Below are 23,070 nucleotides of genomic sequence, written 5' to 3'. Positions count from 1 at the left end.
CAGCGGGAAGGTTTCCCCCAGTCTCTTTGTGTTAATGATATCGTGAACACAGCGGGAACATTTCCCCCGGTCTCTGTGTGTTAATGATATCGTGAACACAGCGGGAATATTTCCCCTGTCTCTGTGTGTTAATGATATCGTCAACACAGCGGGATGATTTCCTCCGGTCTCTGTGTGTTAATGATATCGTGAAAACAGTGGGAAGATTTCCCCCGGTCTCTGTGTGTTAATGATATCGTCAACACAATGGGAAGATTTCCCCCGGTCTCTGTGTGTTAATGATATCGTGAATAAAGCGAGAAGATTTAACCCGGTCTCTGTATGTTCATGATATCATGAACACAGCGGGAAGATTTCCCCAGGTCTCTGTGTGTTAATGATATCGTGAACACAGCGGGAAGATTTCCCCCGGTCTCTGTGTGTTAATGATATCGTGAACACAGCTGGAAGATTTCCCCCGGTCTCTGTGTGTTAATGATATCGTGAACACAGCGGGAAGATTTCCCCCGGTCTCTGTGTGTTAATGATATCATGAACACAGCGGGAAGATTTCCCCCGGTCTCTGTGTGTTAATGATATCGTGAACACAGCGGGAATATTTCCCCTGGTCTCTCTGTGTTAATGATATCGTGAAGACAGCTGGAAGATTTCCCCCGGTCTCTGTGTGTTAATGATATCATGAACACAGCGGGAAGATTTCCCCTGGTCTCTCTGTGTTAATGATATCGTGAACACAGCGGGAAGATTTCCCCCAATCTTTGTGTGTTAATGATATTGTGAACACAGCAGGAAAATTTCCCCCGGTCTCTGTGTGTTAATGATATCGTGAACACAGCGGGAAGTTATCCCCGGTCTCTGTGTGTTAATGATATCGTGAACACAGCAGGAAGATTTCCCCCGGTCTCTGTGTGTTAATGATACCATGAATACAGCGGGAAGATTTCCCCCAGTCTCTGTATGTTAATGATATCGTGAACACAGCGGGAATATTTCCCCCGGTCTCTCAGTGTTAATGATATCGTGAAGACAGCTGGAAGATTTCCCCCGGTCTCTGTGTGTTAATGATATCGTGAACACAGCGGGAAGATTTCCCCGGTCTCTGTGTGTTAATGATATCGTGATCACAGCGGGAAGATTTCCCCCGGTCTCTGTGTGTTAATGATATCGTGAACACAGCGGGAAGATTTCCCCCAGTCTCTGTGTGTTAATGATATCGTGAACACAGCGGGAAGATTTCCCCTGGTCTCTATGTGTTAATGATATTGTGAACACAGCGGGAAGATTTCCCCAGTCTCTGTGTGTTAATGATATCGTAAACACAACGCGAAGATTTCCCCCGGAGTCTGTGTGTTAATGATATCGTGAACACATTGGGAAGATTTACCCCGGTCTCTGTGAGTTAATGATATCGTGAACACAGTGGGAAGATTTCCCCCGGTCTCATGTGTTCATGATATTGAGAACACAGCGGGATGATTTCCCCCGGTCTCTGTGTGTTAATGATATCGTAAACACAGCGGGAAGATTTCCCCCGGTCTCTGTGTGTTAATGATATTGTGAACACAGCGGGATGATTTCCCCCGGTCTCTGTGTGTTAATGATATCGTGAACACAGCGGGAAGATTTCCCCCGGTCTCTGTGTGTTAATGATATCGTGAACAGAGCGGGAAGATTTCCCCCGGTCTCTGTGTGTTAATGATATCGTGAACACAGCGGGAAGATTTCACCCGGTCTCTTTGTGTTAATGATATCGTGAACACAGCGGAAAGATTTCACCCGTTCCCTGTGTGTTAATGATATCTTGAACACAGCGGGAAGATTTCACCCGGTCTCTCTGTGTTAATGATATCATAAACACAGCGGGAAGGTTTCCCCCAGTCTCTTTGTGTTAATGATATCGTGAACACAGCGGGAATATTTCCCCGGTCTCTGTGTGTTAATGATATCGTAAACACAGCGGGATGATTTCCTCCGGTCTCTGTGTGTTAATGATATCGTGAAAACAGTGGGAAGATTTCCCCCGGTCTCTGTGTGTTAATGATATCGTGAACACAGCTGGAAGATTTCCCCCGGTCTCTGTGTGTTAATGATATCGTGAACACAGCGGGAAGATTTCCCCTGGTCTCTCTGGGTTAATGATATCGTGAAGACAGCTGGAAGATTTCCCCCGGTCTCTGTGTATTAATGATATCATGAACACAGCGGGAGGATTTCCCCCGGTCTCTGTGTGTTAATGATATCGGGAACACAGCGAGAAGATTTCCCCCAATCTTTGTGTGTTAATGATATTGTGAACACAGCAGGAAAATTTCCCCCGGCCTCTGTGTGTTAATGATATCGTGAACACAGCGGGAAGATTTCCCCCGGTCTCTATGTGTTAATGATACCGTGAATACAGCGGGAAGATTTCCCCCGGTCTCTGTATGTTAATGATATCGTGAACACAGCGGGAATATTTCCCCCGGTCTCTCAGTGTTAATGATATCGTGAAGACAGCTGGAAGACTTTCCCCGGTCTCTGTGTATTAATGATATCATGAACACAGCGGGAGGATTTCCCCCGGTCTCTGTGTGGTAATGATATCGTGAACTCAGCGGGAAAATTTCCCCCGGTCTCTGTGTGTTAATGATATCGTGAACACAGCGGGAATATTTCCCCCGGTCTCTGTGTGTTAATGATATCGTGAAGACAGCGGGAAGATTTCCCCCAATCTTTGTGTGTTAATGATATTGTGAACACAGCAGGAAAATTTCCCCCGGTCTCTGTGTGTTAATGATATCGTGAACACAGTGGGAATATTTCCCCCGGTCTCATGTGTTCATGATATCGAGAACACAGCGGGATGATTTCCCCCGGTCTCTGTGTGTTAATGATATCGTAAACACAGCGGGAAGATTTCCCCCAGTCTCTGTGTGTTAATGATATTGTGAACACAGCGGGATGATTTCCCCCGGTCTCTGTGTGTTAATGATATCGTGAACAGAGCGGGAAGATTTCCCCCGGTCTCTGTGTGTTAATGATATCGTGAACACAGCGGGAAGATTTCCCCCGTTCTCTGTGTGTTAATGATATCGTGAACAGAGCGGGAAGATTTCCCCCGGTCTCTGTGTGTTAATGACATCGTGAACACAGCGGGAAGTTTTCACCCGGTCTCTTTGTGTTAATGATATCGTGAACACAGCGGAAAGATTTCACCCGGTCCCTGTGTGTTAATGATATCTTGAACACAGCGGGAAGATTTCACCCGGTCTCTCTGTGTTCATGAAATCATAAACACAGCGGGAAGGTTTCCCCCAGTCTCTTTGTGTTAATGATATCGTCAACACAGCGGGAACATTTCCCCCGGTCTCTGTGTGTTAATGATATCGTGAACACAGCGGGAATATTTCCCCGGTCTCTGTGTGTTAATGATATCGTAAACACAGCGGGAAGATTTCCCCCGGTCTCTGTGTGTTAATGATATCGTGAACAGAGCGGGAATATTTCCCCGGTCTCTGTGTGTTAATGATATCGTAAACACAGCGGGATGATTTCCCCCGCTCTCTGTGTGTTAATGATATCGTGAACACAGCGGGAAGATTTCCCCCGGTCTCTGTGTGTTAATGATATCTTAAACAAAGCGGGAAGATTTCCCCCGGTCTCTGTGTGTTAATGATATTGTGAACACAGCGGGATGATTTTTCCCGGTCTCTGTGTGTTAATGATATCGTGAACACAGCGGGAAGATTTCCCCCAGTCTCTGTGTGTTAATGATATCATGAACACAGCGGGAAGATTTTTCCCGGTCTCTGTGTGTTAATGTTATCGTGAACACAGCGGGAAGTTTTCCCCCAGTCTCTGTGTGTTAATGATATCGTGAACACAGCGGGAAGATTTCCCCCGTTCTCTGTGTGTTAATGATATCGTGAACAGAGCGGGAAGATATCACCCGGTCTCTTTGTGTTAATGATATCGTGAACACAGCGGGAAGATTTCACCCGGTCCCTGTGTGTTAATGGTATCTTGAACACAGCGGGAAGATTTCACCCGGTCTCTCTGTGTTAATGATATCATAAACACAGCGGGAAGATTTCCCCCAGTCTCTGTGTGTTAATGATATCGTGAACACAGCGGGAAGATTTCCCCCGGTCTCTATGTGTTAATGATATTGTGAACACAGCGGGAAGATTTCCCCGGTCTCTGTGTGTTAATGATATCGTAAACACAGCGGGAAGATTTCCCCCGGAGTCTGTGTGTTAATGATATCGTGAACACATTGGGAAGATTTCCACCGGTCTCTGTGTGTTAATGATATCGTGAACACAGTGGGAAGATTTCCCCCGGTCTCATGTGTTCATGATATTGAGAACACAGCCGGATGATTTCCCCCGGTCTCTGTGTGTTAATGATATCGTAAACACAGCGGGAAGATTTCCCCCGGTCTCTGTGTGTTAATGATATTGTGAACACAGCGGGATGATTTCCCCCGGTCTCTGTGTGTTAATGATATCGTGAACACAGCGGGAAGATTTCCCCCGTTCTCTGTGTGTTAATGATATCGTGAACAGAGAGGGAAGATTTCCCCCGGTATCTGTGTGTTAATGATATCGTGAACACAGCGGGAAGATTTCACCCGGTCTCTTTGTGTTAATGATATCGCGAACACAGCGGAAAGATTTCACCCGGTCCCTGTGAGTTAATGATATCTTGAACACAGCGGGAGGATTTCACCCGGTCTCTCTGTGTTAATGATATCATAAACACAGCGGGAAGGTTTCCCCCAGTCTCTTTGTGTTAATGATATCGTGAACACAGCGGGAACATTTCCCCCGGTCTCTGTGTGTTAATGATATCGTGAACACAGCGGGAATATTTCCCCTGTCTCTGTGTGTTAATGATATCGTCAACACAGCGGGATGATTTCCTCCGGTCTCTGTGTGTTAATGATATCGTGAAAACAGTGGGAAGATTTCCCCCGGTCTCTGTGTGTTAATGGTATCGTGAACACAGTGGGAAGATTTCCCCCGGTCTCTGTGTGTTAATGATATCGTGAATAAAGCGAGAAGATTTAACCCGGTCTCTGTATGTTCATGATATCATGAACACAGCGGGAAGATTTCCCCAGGTCTCTGTGTGTTAATGATATCGTGAACACAGCGGGAATATTTCCCCCGGTCTCTGTGTGTTAATGATATTGTGAACACAGCGGGAAGATTTCCCCCAGTCTCTGTGTGTTAATGATATTGTGAACACAGCAGGAAAATTTCCCCCGGTCTCTGTGTGTTAATGATATCGTGAACACAGCGGGAAGTTATCCCCGGTCTCTGTGTGTTAATGATATCGTGAACACAGCGGGAAGATTTCCCCCGGTCTCTGTGTGTTAATGATACCGTGAATACAGCGGGAAGATTTCCCCCAGTCTCTGTATGTTAATGATATCGTGAACACAGCGGGAAGTTATCCCCGGTCTCTGTGTGTTAATGATATCGTGAACACAGCGGGAATATTTCCCCCGGTCTCTCAGTGTTAATGATATCGTGAAGACAGCTGGAAGATTTCCCCCGGTCTCTGTGTATTAATGATATCATGAACACATCGGGAGGATTTCCCCCGGTCTCTGGTGGTAATGATATCGTGAACTCAGCGGGAAAATTTCCCCCGTTCTCTGTGTGTTAATGATATCGTGAACACAGCGGGAATATTTCCCCCGGTCTCTGTGTGTTAATGATATCGTGAAGACAGCGGGAAGATTTCCCCCAATCTTTGTGTGTTAATGATATTGTGAACACAGCAGGAAAATTTCCCCCGGTCTCTGTGTGTTAATGATATCGTGAACACAGCAGGAAGATTTCCCCGGTCTCTGTGTGTTAATGATATCGTGAACACAGCGGGAAGATTTCCCCCGGTCTCTGTGTGTTAATGATATCGTGAACACAGCGGGAAGATTTCCCCAAGTCTCTGTGTGTTAATGATATCGTGAACACAGCGGGAAGATTTCCCCCGGTCTCTATGTGTTAATGATATTGTGAACACAGCGGGAAGATTTCCCCGGTCTCTGTATGTTAATGATATCGTAAACACAGCGCGAAGATTTCCCCCGGAGTCTGTATGTTAATGATATCGTGAACAGAGCGGGAAGATTTCCCCCGGTCTCATGTGTTCATGATATTGAGAACACAGCGGGATGATTTCCCCCGGTCTCTGTGTGTTAATGATATCGTAAACGCAGCGGGAAGATTTCCCCCGGTCTCTGTGTGTTAATGATATTGTGAACACAGCGGGAAGATTTCCCCCGGTCTCATGTGTTCATGATATTGAGAACACAGCGGGATGATTTCCCCCGGTCTCTGTGTGTTAATGATATCGTGAACACAGCGGGAAGATTTCACCCGGTCTCTTTGTGTTAATGATATCGTGAACACAGCGGAAAGATTTCACCCGGTCCCTGTGTGTTAATGATATCTTGAACACAGCGGGAAGATTTCACCCGGTCTCTCTGTGTTAATGATATCATAAACACAGCGGGAAGGTTTCCCCCAGTCTCTTTGTGTTAATGATATCGTGAACACAGCGGGAACATTCCCCCGGTCTCTGTGTGTTAATGATATCGTGAACACAGCGGGAATATTTCCCCGTTCTCTGTGTGTTAATGATATCGTAAACACAGCGGGATGATTTCCTCCGGTCTCTGTGTGTTAATGATATCGTGAAAACAGTGGGAAGATTTCCCCCGGTCTCTGTGTGTTAATGATATCGTGAACACAGTGGGAAGATTTCCCCCGGTCTCTGTGTGTTAATGATATCGTGAATAAAGCGAGAAGATTTAAACCGGTCTCTGTATGTTCATGATATCATGAACACAGCGGGAAGATTTCCCCAGGTCTCTGTGTGTTAATGATATCGTGAACACAGCGGGAAGATTTCCCCCGGTCTCTGTGTGTTAATGATATCGTGAACACAGCTGGAAGATGTCCCCCGGTCTCTGTGTGTTAATGATATCGTGAACACAGCGGGAAGATTTCCCCCGGTCTCTCTGTGTTAATGATATCGTGAAGACAGCTGGAAGATTTCCCCCGGTCTCTGTGTATTAATGATATCATGAACACAGCGGGAAGATTTCCCCCAATCTTTGTGTGTTAATGATATTGTAAAGACAGCAGGAAAATTTCCCCCGGTCTCTGTGTATTAATGATATCATGAACACAGCGGGAAGATTTCCCCCAATCTTTGTGTGTTAATGATATTGTAAAGACAGCAGGAAAATTTCCCCCGGTCTCTGTGTGTTAATGATATCGTGAACACAGCGGGAAGTTTTCCCCGGTCTCTGTGTGTTAATGATATCGTGAACACAGCGGGAAGATTTCCCCCGGTCTCTGTGTGTTAATGATATCGTGAAAACAGCGGGAAGATTTCCCCCAGTCTCTGTGTGTTAATGATATCGTGAACACAGCGGGAAGATTTCCCTCGGTCTCTCTGTGTTAATGATATTGTGAACACAGCGGGAAGATTTCCCCGGTCTCTGTGTGTTAATGATATCGTAAACACAGCGGGAAGATTTCCCCCGGTCACTGTGTGTTAAAGAAATCGTGAACACAGCGGGAAGATTTCCCCCTGTCTCTGTGTATTAATGATATCATGAACACAGCGGGAACATTTCCCCCGGTCTCTGTGTGTTAATGATATCGTGAACACAGCGGGAATATTTCCCCGTTCTCTGTGTGTTAATGATATCGTAAACACAGCGGGATGATTTCCTCCGGTCTCTGTGTGTTAATGATATCGTGAAAACAGTGGGAAGATTTCCCCCGGTCTCTGTGTGTTAATGATATCGTGAACACAGTGGGAAGATTTCCCCCGGTCTCTGTGTGTTAATGATATCGTGAATAAAGCGAGAAGATTTAACCCGGTCTCTGTATGTTCATGATATCATGAACACAGCGGGAAGATTTCCCCAGGTCTCTGTGTGTTAATGATATCGTGAACACAGCGGGAAGATTTCCCCCGGTCTCTGTGTGTTAATGATATCGTGAACACAGCTGGAAGATTTCCCCCGGTCTCTGTGTGTTAATGATATCGTGAACACAGCGGGAAGATTTCCCCTGGTCTCTCTGTGTTAATGATATCGTGAAGACAGCTGGAAGATTTCCCCCGGTCTCTGTGTGTTAATGATATTGTAAAGACAGCAGGAAGATTTCCCCCGGTCTCTGTGTGTTAATGATATCGTGAACACAGCGGGAAGTTTTCCCCGGTCTCTGTGTGTTAATGATATCGTGAACACAGCGGGAAGATTTCCCCCGGTCTCTGTGTGTTAATGATATCGTGAAAACAGCGGGAAGATTTCCCCCAGTCTCTGTGTGTTAATGATATCGTAAACACAGCGGGAAGATTTCCCTCGGTCTCTCTGTGTTAATGATATTGTGAACACAGCGGGAAGATTTCCCCGGTCTCTGTGTGTTAATGATATCGTGAACACAGCGGGAAGATTTCCCTCGGTCTCTCTGTGTTAATGATATTGTGAACACAGCGGGAAGATTTCCCCGGTCTCTGTGTGTTAATGATATCGTAAACACAGCGGGAAGATTTCCCCCGGTCACTGTGTGTTAAAGAAATCGTGAACACAGCGGGAAGATTTCCCCCTGTCTCTGTGTGTTAATGATACCGTGAATACAGCGGGAAGATTTCCCCCGGTCTCTGTATCTTAATGATATCGTGAACACAGCGGGAATATTTCCCCCGGTCTCTCAGTGTTAATGATATCGTGAAGACAGCTGGAAGATTTCCCCCGGTCTCTGTGTATTAATGATATCATGAACACAGCGGGAGGATTTCCCCCGGTCTCTGTGTGGTAATGATATCGTGAACTCAGCGGGAAAATTTCCCCCGGTCTCCGTGTGAATAATGATATCGTGAAGACAGCGGGAAGATTTCACCCAATCTTTGTGTGTTAATGATATTGTGAACACAGCAGGAAAATTTCCCCCGGTCTCTGTGTGTTAATGATATCGTGAACACAGCGGGAAGATTTCCCCCGGTCTCTGTGTGTTAATGATATCGTGAACACAGCGGGAAGATTTCCCCCAGTCTCTGTGTGTTAATGATATCGTGAACACAGCGGGAAGATTTCCCCCGGTCTCTATGTGTTAATGATATTGTGAACACAGCGGGAAGATTTCCCCGGTCTCTGTTTGTTAATGTTATCGTAAACACAGCAGGAAGATTTCCCCCGGAGTCTGTGTGTTAGTGATATCGTGAACACATTGGGATGATTTCCCCCGGTCTCTGTGTGTTAATGATATCGTGAACACAGTGGGAAGATTTCCCCCGGTCTCATGTGTTCATGATATCGAGAACACAGCGGGATGATTTCCCCCGGTCTCTGTGTGTTAATGATACCGTAAACACAGCGGGAAGATTTCCCCCGGTCTCTGTGTGTTAATGATATTGTGAACACAGCGGGATGATTTCCCCCGGTCTCTGTGTGTTAATGATATCGTGAACAGAGCGGGAAGATTTCCCCCGGTCTCTGTGTGTTAATGATATCGTGAACACAGCGGGAAGATTTCCCCCGTTCTCTGTGTGTTAATGATATCGTGAACAGAGCGGGAAGATTTCCCCCGGTCTCTGTGTGTTAATGATATCGTGAACACAGCGGGAAGATTTCACCCGGTCTCTTTGTGTTAATGATATCGTGAACACAGCAGAAAGATTTCACCCGGTCCCTGTGTGTTAATGATATCTTGAACACAGCGGGAAGATTTCACCCGGTCTCTCTGTGCAAATGAAATCATAAACACAGCGGGAAGGTTTCCCCCAGTCTCTTTGTGTTAATGATATCGTGAACACAGCGGGAACATTTCCCCCGGTCTCTGTGTGTTAATGATATCGTGAACACAGCGGGAATATTTCCCCGGTCTCTGTGTGTTAATGATATCGTAAACACAGCGGGATGATTTCCTCCGGTCTCTGTGTGTTAATGATATCGTGAAAACAGTGGGAAGATTTGCCCCGGTCTCTGTGTGTTCATGATATCGTGAACACAGTGGGAAGATTTCCCCCGGTCTCTGTGTGTTAATGATATCGTGAACACAGCGGGAAGATTTCCCCCGGTCTCTGTGTGTTAATGATATCGTAAACACAGCGGGAAGATTTCCCCCGGTCTCTGTGTGTTAATGATATTGTGAACACAGCGGGATGATTTTTCCCGGTCTCTGTGTGTTAATGATATCGTGAACACAGCGGGAAGTATTCCCCCAGCCTCTGTGTGTTAATGATATCATGAACACAGCGGGATGATTTGCCCCGGTCTCTGTGTGTTAATGATATCGTGAAAACAGCGGTAAGATTTCACCCGGTCCCTGTGTGTTCATGATATCTTGAACACAGCGGGAAGATTTCCCCCGGTCTCTCTGTGTTAATGATATCGTGAACACAGCGGGAAGATTTCCCCCGGTCTCTATGTGTTAATGATATTGTGAACACAGCGGGAAGATTTCCCCGGTCCCTGTTTGTTAATGTTATCGTAAACACAGCGGGGAGATTTCCCCCGGAGTCTGTGTGTTAGTGATATCGTGAACACATTGGGATGATTTCCCCCGGTCTCTGTGTGTTAATGATATCGTGAACACAGTGGGAAGATTTCCCCCGGTCTCATGTGTTCATGATATCGAGAACACAGCGAGATGATTTCCCCCGGTCTCTGTGTGTTAATGATATCGTAAACACAGCGGGAAGATTTCCCCCGGTCTCTGTGTGTTAATGATATTGTGAACACAGCGGGATGATTTCCCCCGGTCTCTGTGTGTTAATGATATCGTGAACAGAGCGGGAAGATTTCCCCCGGTCTCTGTGTGTTAATGATATCGTGAACACAGCGGGAAGATTTCCCCCGTTCTCTGTGTGTTAATGATATCGTTAACAGAGCGGGAAGATTTCCCCCGGTCTCTGTTTGTTAATGATATCGTGACCACAGCGGGAAGATTTCACCCGGTCTCTTTGTGTTAATGATATCGTGAACACAGCAGAAAGATTTCACCCGGTCCCTGTGTGTTAATGATATCTTGAACACAGCGGGAAGATTTCACCCGGTCTCTCTGTGCAAATGAAATCATAAACACAGCGGGAAGGTTTCCCCCAGTCTCTTTGTGTTAATGATATCGTGAACACAGCGGGAACATTTCCCCCGGTCTCTGTGTGTTAATGATATCGTGAACACAGCGGGAATATTTCCCCGGTCTCTGTGTGTTAATGATATCGTAAACACAGCGGGATGATTTCCTCCGGTCTCTGTGTGTTAATGATATCGTGAAAACAGTGGGAAGATTTCCCCCGGTCTCTGTGTGTTAATGATATCGTGAACACAGTGGGAAGATTTCCCCCGGTCTCTGTGTGTTAATGGTATCGTGAACACAGCGGGAAGATTTCCCCCGGTCTCTCTGTGTTAATGATATTGTGAACACAGCGGGATGATTTTTCCCGGTCTCTGTGTGTTAATGATATCGTGAACACAGCGGGAAGTTTTCCCCGGTCTCTGTGTGTTAGTGATATCGTGAACACAGCGGAAAGTTTTCCTCCAGTCTCTGTGTGTTAATGATATCGTGAACAGAGCGGGAAGATTTCACCCGGTCTCTGTGTGTTAATGATATCGTGAACACAGCGGGAAGTTTTCCCCCGGTCTCTGTGTGTTAATGATATCGTGAACACAGCGGGAAGTTTTCCCCGGTCTCTGTGTGTTAATGATATCGTGAACACAGCGGAAAGTTTTCCTCCAGTCTCTGTGTGTTAATGATATCGTGAACAGAGCGGGAAGATTTCACCCGGTCTCTGTGTGTTAATGATATCGTGAACACAGCGGGAAGTTTTCCCCCGGTCTCTGTGTGTTAATGATATCGTGAACACAGCGGGAAGATTTCCCCCGTTCTCTGTGTGTTAATGATATCGTGAACAGAGCGGGAAGATTTCAACCGGTCTCTTTGTGTTAATGATATCGTGAACACAGCGGGAAGATTTCACCCGGTCACTGTGTGTTAATGATATCTTGAACACAGCGGGAAGATTTCAACCGGTCTCTCTGTGTTAATGATATCATAAACACAGCGGGAAAATTTCCCCCAGTCTCTTTGTGTTAATGATATCGTGAACACAGCGGGAAGATTTCCCCCGGTCTCTGTGTATTAATGATATCGTGAACACAGCGGGAATATTTCCTCGGTCTCTGTGTGTTAATGATATCGTAAACACAGCGGGATGATTTCCCCCGGTTTCTGTGTGTTAATGACATCGTGAACACAGTGGGAAGATTTCCCCCGGTCTCTGTGTGTTAATGATATCGTGAACACAGTGGGAAGATTTCCCCCGGTCTCTGTGTGTTAATGATATCGTAAACACAGCGGGAAGATTTCCCCCGGTCTCTGTGTGTTAATGATATCGTGAACACAGCGGGAAGATTTCCCCCGATCTCTGTGTTAATGATATCGTAAACACAGCGGGAAGATTTCCCCCGGTTTCTGTCTGTTAATGATATCGTGAACACAGCAAGAAGATTTCCCCCGGTCTCTGTCTGTTAATGATATCGTGAACACAGCGGGAAGATTTCCGCCGGTCTCTGTGTTAATGATATCGTGAACACAGCGGGAAGATTTCCCCTGGTCCCTGTGTGTTAATGATATCGTGAACACAGCGGGAAGATTTCCCCCGGTCTCTGTGTGTTAATGATATCGTAAACACAGCGGAAAGATTTCCCCCCGATCTCTGTGTGTTAATGATATCGTGAACACAGCGGGAAGATTTCCCCGGTCTCTGTGTGTTAATGATATCGTGAACACAGCGGGAAGATTTCACCCGGTCTCTGTGTGTTAATGATATCGTGAACACAGCTGGAAGATTTCCCCCGGTCTCTGTGTGTTAATGATATCGTGAACACAGCGGGAAGATTTCCCCCGGTCTCTGTGTGTTAATGATATCGTGAACACAGCGGGAAGATTTTCCCTAGTGTTTGTGTCTTAATGATATCGTGAATAGAGCGGGAAGATTTCCCCCAGTCTCTGTGTTTTAATGATATTGTGAACACTGCGGGAAGATATTCCACGGTCTCTGTGTGTTAATGATATCGTGAACAAGTCGGGAAGATTTCCCCCGGTCTCTGTGTGTTAATGATATCGTGAACACAGCGGGAAGATTTCCCCCGGTCTCTGTGTGTTAATGATATCGTGTACACAGCGGGAAGATATCCCACAGTCTCTGTGTGTTAATGATATCATGAACACAGCGGGATAATTTCCCCCGGTCTCTATGTGTTAATGATATCGTGAACACAGCGGGAAGATTTCCCACAGTCTCTGTGTGTTAATGATATCGTGAACACAGCGGGAAGATTTCCCCCGGTCTCTGTGTGTTAATGATATCGTGAATAAAGCGAGAAGATTTCACCCGGTCTCTGTATCTTAATGATATGAACACAGCGGGAAGATTTGCCCCGGTCTCTGTGTGTTAATGATATTGTGAACACAGCGGGAAGATTTCCCCCGATCTCTGTGTGTCAATGATATCGTAAACACAGCGGGAAGATTTCCCCCAGTCTCTGTGTGTTAATGATATCGTAAACACAGCAGGAAGATTTCCCCCGGTCTCTGTGTGTTAATGATATCGTGAACACAGTGGGAATATTTCCCCCGAATCTGTGTTAATGCTATCGTGAACACAGCGGGAAGATTTCCCCCGGTCTCTGTGTGTTAATGATATCGTAAACACAGCGGGAAGATTTCCCTCGGTCTCTGTGTGTTAATGATATCGTGAACACAGCAAGAAGATTTCCCCGGTCTCTGTGTGTTAAAGATATCGTGAACACAGCGGGAAGATTTACCCGGTCTCTGTGTGTTAATGATATCTTGAACACAGCGGGAAGATTTCCCCCGGTCTCTGTATGTTAATGATATCGTAAACACAGCGGGAGGATTTCCCCCGGTCTCTGTGTTAATGATATCGTGAACACAGCGGGAAGATTTCCCCCGGTCTCTGTGTGTTAATGATATCGTGACCACAGCGGGAAGAATACACCCGGTCTCTTTGTGTTAATGATATCGTGAACACAGCAGAAAGATTTCACCCGGTCCCTGTGTGTTAATGATATCTTGAACACAGCGGGAAGATTTCACCCGGTCTCTCTGTGCAAATGAAATCATAAACACAGCGGGAAGGTTTCCCCCAGTCTCTTTGTGTTAATGATATCGTGAACACAGCGGGAACATTTCCCCCGGTCTCTGTGTGTTAATGATATCGTGAACACAGCGGGAATATTTCCCCGGTCTCTGTGTGTTAATGATATCGTAAACACAGCGGGATGATTTCCTCCGGTCTCTGTGTGTTAATGATATCGTGAAAACAGTGGGAAGATTTCCCCCGGTCTCTGTGTGTTAATGGTATCGTGAACACAGTGGGAAGATTTCCCCCGGTCTCTGTGTGTTAATGGTATCGTGAACACAGCGGGAAGATTTCCCCCGGTCTCTGTGTGTTAATGATATCGTAAACACAGCGGGAAGATTTCCCCCGGTCTCTCTGTGTTAATGATATTGTGAACACAGCGGGATGATTTTTCCCGGTCTCTGTGTGTTAATGATATCGTGAACACAGCGGGAAGTTTTCCTCCAGTCTCTGTGTGTTAATGATATCGTGAACAGAGCGGGAAGATTTCACCCGGTCTCTGTGTGTTAATGATATCGTGAACACAGCGGGAAGATTTCCCCGGGTCTCTTTGTGTTAATGATATCGTGAAAACAGCGGGAAGATTTCACCCGGTCCCTGTGTGTTCATGATATCTTGAACACAGCGGGAAGATTTCCCCCGGTCTCTCTGTGTTAATGATATCGTGAACACAGCGGGAATATTTCCCCGGTCTCTGTGTGTTAATGATATCGTAAACACAGCGGGATGATTTCCCCTGTCTCTGTGTGTTAATGATATCGTGAAAACAGTGGGAAGATTTCCCCCGGTCTCTGTGTGTTAATGATATCATGAACACAGCGGGAAGATTTTTCCCGGTCTCTGTGTGTTAATGATATCGTGAACACAGCGGGAAGTTTTCCCCCAGTCTCTGTGTGTTAATGATATCGTAAACACAGCGGGAAGATTTCCCCGGTCTCTGTGTGTTAATGATATCGTGAACACAGCGGGAAGATTTCCTCCGGTCTCTGTGTGTTAATGATATCATGAATACAGCGGGAAGATTTCCCCGGTCTCTGTGTGTTAATGATATCATGAACACAGTGGGAAGATTTCCCCCCGTCTCTGTGTGTTAATGATATCGTGAACACAGCGGGAAGATTTCCCCCGGTCTCTGTGTGTTAATGATATCTTAAACAAAGCGGGAAGATTTCCCCCGGTCTCTGTGTGTTAATGATATTGTGAACACAGCGGGATGATTTTTCCCGGTCTCTGTGTGTTAATGATATCGTAATCACAGCGGGAAGATTTCCCCCAGTCTCTGTGTGTTAATGATATCATGAACAAAGCGGGAAGATTTCCCCCGGTCTCTGTGTGTTAATGATATTGTGAACACAGCGGGATGATTTTTCCCAGTCTCTGTGTGTTAATGATATCGTGAACACAGCGGGAAGATTTCCCCCAGTCTCTGTGTGTTAATGATATCATGAACACAGCGGGAAGATTTTTCCCGGTCTCTGTGTGTTAATGATATCGTAAACACAGCGGGAAGATTTCCCCCGGTCTCTCTGTGTTAATGATATTGTGAACACAGCGGGATGATTTTTCCCGGTCTCTGTGTGTTAATGATATCGTGAACACAGCGGGAAGTTTTCCTCCAGTCTCTGTGTGTTAATGATATCGTGAACAGAGCGGGAAGATTTCACCCGGTCTCTGTGTGTTAATGATATCGTGAACACAGCGGGAAGATTTCCCCGGGTCTCTTTGTGTTAATGATATCGTGAAAACAGCGGGAAGATTTCACCCGGTCCCTGTGTGTTCATGATATCTTGAACACAGCGGGAAGATTTCCCCCGGTCACTCTGTGTTAATGATATCGTGAACACAGCGGGAATATTTCCCCGGTCTCTGTGTGTTAATGATATCGTAAACACAGCGGGATGATTTCCCCTGTCTCTGTGTGTTAATGATATCGTGAAAACAGTGGGAAGATTTCCCCCGGTCTCTGTGTGTTAATGATATCATGAACACAGCGGGAAGATTTTTCCCGGTCCCTGTGTGTTAATGATATCGTGAACACAGCGGGAAGTTTTCCCCCAGTCTCTGTGTGTTAATGATATCGTAAACACAGCGGGAAGATTTCCCCGGTCTCTGTGTGTTAATGATATCGTGAACACAGCGGGAAGATTTCCTCCGGTCTCTGTGTGTTAATGATATCATGAATACAGCGGGAAGATTTCCCCGGTCTCTGTGTGTTAATGATATCGTGAACACAGTGGGAAGATTTCCCCCCGTCTCTGTGTGTTAATGATATCGTGAACACAGCGGGAAGATTTCCCCCGGTCTCTGTGTGTTAATGATATCTTAAACAAAGCGGGAAGATTTCCCCCGGTCTCTGTGTGTTAATGATATTGTGAACACAGCGGGATGATTTTTCCCGGTCTCTGTGTGTTAATGATATCGTAATCACAGCGGGAAGATTTCCCCCAGTCTCTGTGTGTTAATGATATCATGAACAAAGCGGGAAGATTTCCCCCGGTCTCTGTGTGTTAATGATATTGTGAACACAGCGGGATGATTTTTCCCAGTCTCTGTGTGTAAATGATATCGTGAACACAGCGGGAAGATTTCCCCCAGTCTCTGTGTGTTAATGATATCATGAACACAGCGGGAAGATTTTTCCCGGTCTCTGTGTGTTAATGATATCGTGAACACAGCGGGAAGTTTTCCCCCGGTCTCTGTGTGTTAATGATATCGTGAACACAGCGGGAAGATTTCCCCCGTTCTCTGTGTTTTAATGATATTGTGAACAGAGCGGGAAGATTTCACCCGGTCTCTTTGTGTTAATGATATCGTGAACACAGCGGGAAGATTTCACCCGGTCACTGTGTGTTAATGATATCTTGAACACAGCGGGAAGATTTCAACCGGTCTCTCTGTGTTAATGATATCATAAACACAGCGGGAAAATTTCCCCCAGTCTCTTTGTGTTAATGATATCGTGAACACAGCGGGAAGATTTCCCCCGGTCTCTATGTATTAATGATATCGTGAACACAGCGGGAATATTTCCCCGGTCTCTGTGTGTTAATGATATCGTAAACACAGCGGGATGATTTCCCCCGGTTTCTGTGTGTTAATGACATCGTGAACACAGTGGGAAGATTTCCCCCGGTCTCTGTGTGTTAATGATATCGTGAACACAGTGGGAAGATTTCCCCCGGTCTCTGTGTGTTAATGATATCGTAAACACAGCGGGAAGATTTCCCCCGGTCTCTGTGTGTTAATGATATCGTGAACACAGCGGGAAGATTTCCCCCGATCTCTGTGTTAATGATATCGTAAACACAGCGGGAAGATTTCCCCCGGTTTCTGTCTGTTAATGATATCGTGAACACAGCAAGAAGATTTCCCCCAGTCTCTGTCTGTTAATGATATCGTGAACACAGCGGGAAGATTTCCGCCGGTCTCTGTGTTAATGATATCATGAACACAGCGGGAAGATTTCCCCTGGTCCCTGTGTGTTAATGATATCGTGAACACAGCGGGAAGATTTCCCCCGGTCTCTGTGTGTTAATGATATCGTAAACACAGCGGAAAGATTTCCCCCCGGTCTCTGTGTGTTAATGATATCGTGAACACAGCGGGAAGATTTCCCCGGTCTCTGTGTGTTAATGATATCGTGAACACAGCGGGAAGATTTCCCCCGGTCTCTGTGTGTTAATGATGTCGTGAACACAGCTGGAAGATTTCCCCCGGTCTCTGTGTGTTAATGATATCGTGAACACAGCGGGAAGATTTCCCCCGGTCTCTGTGTGTTAATGATATCGTGAACACAGCGGGAAGATTTTCCCTAGTGTTTGTGTCTTAATGATATCGTGAATAGAGCGGGAAGATTTCCCCCAGTCTCTGTGTTTTAATGATATTGTGAACACAGCGGGAAGATATTCCACGGTCTCTGTGTGTTAATGATATCGTGAACAAAGCGGGAAGATTTCCCCCGGTCTCTGTGTGTTAATGATATCGTGAACACAGCGGGAAGATTTCCCCCGGTCTCTGTGTGTTAATGATATCGTGTACACAGCGGGAAGATATCCCACAGTCTCTGTGTGTTAATGATATCATGAACACAGCGGGATAATTTCCCCCGGTCTCTATGTGTTAATGATATCGTGAACACAGCGGGAAGATTTCCCACAGTCTCTGTGTGTTAATGTTATCGTGAACACAGCGGGAAGATTTCCCCCGGTCTCTGTGTGTTAATGATATCGTGAATAAAGCGAGAAGATTTCACCCGGTCTCTGTATCTTAATGATATGAACACAGTGGGAAGATTTGCCCCGGTCTCTGTGTGTTAATGATATTGTGAACACAGCGGGAAGATTTCCCCCGATCTCTGTGTGTCAATGATATCGTAAACACAGCGGGAAGATTTCCCCTGGTCTCTGTGTGTTAATGATATCGTAAACACAGCAGGAAGATTTCCCCCGGTCTCTGTGTGTTAATGATATCGTGAACACAGCAAGAAGATTTCCCCGGTCTCTGTGTGTTAAAGATATCGTGAACACAGCGGGAAGATTTACCCGGTCTCTGTGTGTTAATGATATCTTGAACACAGCGGGAAGATTTCCCCCGGTCTCTGTATGTTAATGATATCGTAAACACAGCGGGAGGATTTCCCCCGGTCTCTGTGTTAATGATATCGTGAACACAGCGGGAAGATTTCCCCGGTCTCTGTGTGTTAATGATATCGTGAACACAGCTGGAAGATTTCCCCCGGTCTCTGTGTTAATGATATCGTGAACACAGCGGGAAGATTTCCCCGGTCTCTGTGTGTTAATGATATCGTGAACACAGCGGGAAGATTTCCCCTGGTCTCTGTGTGTTAATGATATCGTGAACACAGCGGGAAGATTTCCCCCGGTCTCTGTGTGTTAATGATATCGTGAACACAGCGGGAAGATTTCCCCGGTCTCTGTGTGTTAATGATATCGTAAACACAGCGGGAGGATTTCCCCCGGTCTCTGTGTTAATGATATCGTGAACACTGCGGGAAGATTTCCCCGGTCTCTGTGCGTTAATGATATCGTGAATAAAGCGAGAAGATTTCCCCCGGTTTCTGTATGTTAATGATATCATGAACACAGCGGGAAGATTTCCCCAGATCTCTGTGTGTTAAAGATATCGTAAACACAGCGGGAAGATTTCCACCGGTCTCTCTCTGTTAATGATTTCGTAAACACAGCGGGAAGATTTCCCCCGGTCTCTCTCTGTTAATGATTTCGTAAACACAGCAGGAAGATTTCCCCCGGTCTCTGTGTGTTAATGATATCGTGAACACAGCGGGAAGATTTCCCCCGGTCTCTGTGTTAATGATATCATGAACACAGCAAGAAGATTTCCCCCGGTCTCTGTGTTAATGATATCGTGAACACAGCGGGAAGACTTCCCCTGGTCTCTGTGTGTTAATGATATCGTGAACACAGCGGGAGGATTTCCCCCGGTCTCTGTGTGTTAATCATATCGTGAACACATCGGGAAGATTTCCCCGGTCTCTGTGTTTTAATGATATTGTGAACACAGCGGGAAGATATTCCACGGTCTCTGTCTGTTAATGATATCGTGAACAAAGCGGGAAGATTTCCCCCGGTCTCTGTGTGTTAATGATATCGTGAACACAGCTGGAAGATTTCCCCCGGTCTCTGTGTGTTAATGAGATCGTAAACACAGCGGGAAGATTTCCCACAGTCTCTGTGTGTTAATGATATCGTGAACACAGCGGGAAGATTTCCCACAGTCTCTGTGTGTTAATGTTATCGTGAACACAGCGGGAAGATTTCCCCCGGTCTCTGTGTGTTAATGATATCGTGAATAAAGCGAGAAGATTTCACCCGGTCTCTGTATCTTAATGATATGAACACAGCGGGAAGATTTGCCCCGGTATCTGTGTGTTAATGATATTGTGAACACAGCGGGAAGATTTCCCCCGATCTCTGTGTGTCAATGATATCGTAAACACAGCGGGAAGATTTCCCCCGGTCTCTGTGTGTTAATGATATCGTAAACACAGCAGGAAGATTTCCCCCGGTCTCTGTGTGTTAATGATATCGTGAACACAGCGGGAAGATTTCCCCCGGTCTCTGTGTGTTAATGATATCGTAAACACAGCAGGAAGATTTCCCCCGGTCTCTGTGTGTTAATGATATCGTGAACACAGCAAGAAGATTTCCCCGGTCTCTGTGTGTTAAAGATATCGTGAACACAGCGGGAAGATTTACCCGGTCTCTGTGTGTTAATGATATCTTGAACACAGCGGGAAGATTTCCCCCGGTCTCTGTATGTTAATGATATCGTAAACACAGCGGGAGGATTTCCCCCGGTCTCTGTGTTAATGATATCGTGAACACAGCGGGAAGATTTCCCCCGGTCTCTGTGTGTTAATGATATCGTGAATACAGCTGGAAGATTTCCCCCGGTCTCTGTGTGACAATGATATCGTGAACACAGCTGGAAGATTTCCCCCTGTCTCTGTGTTAATGATATCGTGAACACAGCGGGAAGATTTCCCCCGGTCTCTGTGTGTTAATGATATCGTGAACACTGCGGGAAGATTTCCCCGGTCTCTGTGCGTTAATGATATCGTGAATAAAGCGAGAAGATTTCCCCCGGTTTCTGTATGTTAATGATATCATGAACACAGCGGGAAGATTTCCACCGGTCTCTCTCTGTTAATGATTTCGTAAACACAGCGGGAAGAATTCCCCCGGTCTCTCTCTGTTAATGATTTCGTAAACACAGCAGGAAGATTTCCCCCGGTCTCTGTGTGTTAATGATATCGTGAACACAGCGGGAAGATTTCCCCCGGTCTCTGTGTTAATGATATCATGAACACAGCAAGAAGATTTCCCCCGGTCTCTGTGTTAATGATATCGTGAACACAGCGGGAAGATTTCCCCCGGTCTCTGTGTTAATGATATCATGAACACAGCAAGAAGATTTCCCCCGGTCTCTGTGTTAATCATATCGTGAACACAGCGGGAAGACTTCCCCTGGTCTCTGTGTGTTAATGATATCGTGAACACAGCGGGAGGATTTCCCCCGGTCTCTGTGTGTTAATCATATCGTGAACACATCGGGAAGATTTCCCCGGTCTCTGTGTTTTAATGATATTGTGAACACAGCGGGAAGATATTCCACGGTCTCTGTCTGTAAATGATATCGTGAACAAAGCGGGAAGATTTCCCCGGTCTCTGTGTGTTAATGATATCGTGAACACAGCTGGAAGATTTCCCCCGGTCTCTGTGTGTTAATGATATCGTGAACATAGCGGGAAGATTTTCCCCGGTCTCTGTGTGTTAATGATATCGTGAACACAGCGGGAAGATTTCCCCCTATCTCTGTGCTAATGATATCGTGAATACAGCGGGAAGATTTCCCCCGGTCTCTGTGTGTTAATGATTTCGTGAAGAAAGCGAGAAGATTTAACCCGGTCTCTGTATGTTAATGATATCGTGAACACAGCGGGAAGATTTCCCCCGATCTCTGTGTGTTAATGATATCGTGAACACTGCGGGAAGATTTCCCCTGGTCTCTGTGTGTTAATGATATCGTGAACACAGCGGGAGGATTTCCCCCGGTCTCTGTGTGTTAATCATATCGTGAACACATCGGGAAGATTTCCCCGGTCTCTGTGTTTTAATGATATTGTGAACACAGCAGGAAGGTATTCCACGGTCTCTGTCTGATAATGATATCGTGAACAAAGCGGGAAGATTTCCCCCGGTCTCTGTGTGTTAATGATATCGTGAACACAGCTGGAAGATTTCCCCCGATCTCTGTGTGTTAATGATATCGTGAACACAGCGGGAGGATTTCCCCCGGTCTCTGTGTGTTAATCATATCGTGAACACATCGGGAAGATTTCCCCGGTCTCTGTGTTTTAATGATATTGTGAACACAGCGGGAAGGTATTCCCCGGTCTCTGTGTGTTAATGATATCGTGAACACATCGGGAAGATTTCCCCGGTCTCTGTGTTTTAATGATATCATGAACCCAGCGGGGAGATTTCCCCAGGTCTCTGTGTGTTAATGATATTGTGAACACAGCGGGAAGGTATTCCCCGGTCTCTGTGTGTTAATGATATCGTGAACACATCGGGAAGATTTCCCCGGTCTCTGTGTTTTAATGATATCATGAACACAGCGGGAAGATTTCCCCAGGTCTCTGTGTGTTAATGATATCGTGAACACAGCTGGAAGATTTCCCCCGATCTCTGTGTGTTAATGATATCGTGAACACAGCGGGAAGATTTCCCCCGGTCTCTGTGTGTTAATGATATCGTGAACACAGCGGGAAGATTTCCCCCTATCTCTGTGCTAATGATATCGTGAATACAGCGGGAAGATTTCCCCCGGTCTCTGTGTGTTAATGATATCGTGAAGAAAGCGAGAAGATTTAACCCGGTCTCTGTATGTTCATGATATCATGAACACAGCGGGAATATTTCCCCCGGTCTCTGTGTGTTAATGATATTGTGAACACAGCGGGAAGATTTCCCCCGATCTCGGTGCGTTAATGATATCGTAAACACAGCGGGATGATTTCCCCCGGTCTCTGTGTTAATGATATCTTGAACACAGCTGGATGATTTCCCCCAGTCTCTGTGTGTTAATGATATCGTGAACACAGCGGGAAGATTTCCCCCGGCCGCTGTGTGTTAATGATATCGTGAACACAGCGGGAAGATTTCCCCCAGTCTCTGTTTGTTAATGATATCGTGAGCACTGCGGGAAGATTTGCCCCGTCTCTGTGTGTTAATGAAATCGTGAACACAGCAAGAAGATTTCCCCCGGTCTCTGTGTGTTAATGATATCGTAAACACAGCGGGAAGATTGTCCCCGGTCTCTGTGTGTTAATGATATCGTGAACACAGCGGG

The sequence above is a fragment of the Somniosus microcephalus genome, chromosome 8, assembly GCF_052327205.1.
Source record: "Somniosus microcephalus isolate GS21.2 chromosome 8, FLI_Smic_1.0, whole genome shotgun sequence".
Classification (NCBI taxonomy): domain Eukaryota; kingdom Metazoa; phylum Chordata; class Chondrichthyes; order Squaliformes; family Somniosidae; genus Somniosus; species Somniosus microcephalus.
This window is presented reverse-complemented; position numbering follows the sequence as displayed.